Genomic DNA, 1,515 nt, shown 5'->3' on the forward strand with positions numbered 1-1,515 from the left:
CATGATGATTTGTTGAAGTCTGGCTGGCTGAGAAGCCATGTCTAATCTCATTGGACCGAGGTTTCAACTTATCACCACAAGAGCTTGTTGATTTTTATCAATCTTGCTTTTGGAGCAGTGATCTGCTAAGGCTTGGCTGGCCATTGGCCATGTCTAGTGTTTTGGACCGAAGCTTTCTTTGAAAGCTTGGCTGGCTGTGAAGCCATGTCTAATTCCTGGACCGGAGTCTTAGACTAAACATTGCATGATTCCTGGAATTCTCATTAAGAATTTTGATACCTTTATTTTCTTTTTCCACTTAATTTTCGAAAAACACAAAAAAAAATTTACAAAATCATAAAAACCAAAAATATTTTTCCTGTTGAGACTCTATTCTCATTTTGAGTTAGGTGTCAATTGCATGTTTTTGTTCTGCATGCATTCATTCATGTGTCTTAAGGATCTTCAAATAATTCTTGATGATTTCTTACTCTGATCTTTGAATTCTCTTAACTTGAGTGTTTTATGTGTCTCATATGCATTTTCATTAGTGTCAATAGTATACAAACTGCTAAGTTTGGTGTCTTGCATGCATTGTTATTTGATTTTAGTTGCATTTTGATTATTAAAAATCCAAAAATATTTTTTATTTGTGTCTCATCAAGTCAATAATACAGAGAATTGAAGATTCAGAACATACAGCAGAGGAATTGCACAGAAAAAGCTGGGCGTTCAAAACGCCCAGTGAAGAAGGACAGACTGGCGTTTAAACGCCAGCCAGGGTACCTGGTTGGGCGTTTAACGCCCAAAAGGGTATAGTTTTGGGCGTTAAACGCCAGAATGTGCACCATTCTGGGCGTTTAACGCCAGGATGGCACAAGAGGGAAGATTCTGTTTTCAATGCAATTTTTTTTCAAGTTTTCAAAGTTTTTCAAAATCAAATCTTTTTCAAATCATATCTTTTCAATCAAATCTTTTTCAAAATTGATTTCTTTCTATTTTTAAAAAAAAATACTTGCTATCAATTAATGATTTGATTCAGGATTTCACGTATGTTGCCTTTTCTGTTGAGGAAGGTTTAATGTTTGAATCATATCTTTTCTTGTTAGCCAAGTCATTGATTTTCAAAATCAAATCTTTTTAAAATGTTTTTCAAATCATATCTTCTCAATCACATCTTTTTAAAACTAATCATATCTTCTTAACCACATCTTTTTCAAAATAGTTTCAATCAAATCTTTTTGATTTCTAATTTCAAAATCTTTTTCAAAAATCACTTGATTTCTTTTCCACTTTCATTTTCGAAAATCAATCAAAGTTTTTCAAAAATGTTTTCAAAATCTTTCACTTAATTTTCGAAAATTACTTCCCTTCTTCTCACATCTTTCTATTTATGGACTAACACTATTCCTTAATGCAAAATTCGAACTCCATCTCCTTTGATAAGTTCGAATTTTCTACTTCTGTCTTCTACTTTTCTTTTCCTCTGAACACCTAAAGGAATCTCTATACTGTGACATAGAGGATTCCACATTT

Source organism: Arachis duranensis, chromosome 10 (genome assembly GCF_000817695.3).
Source record: "Arachis duranensis cultivar V14167 chromosome 10, aradu.V14167.gnm2.J7QH, whole genome shotgun sequence".
In the NCBI taxonomy this organism is placed as follows: domain Eukaryota; kingdom Viridiplantae; phylum Streptophyta; class Magnoliopsida; order Fabales; family Fabaceae; genus Arachis; species Arachis duranensis.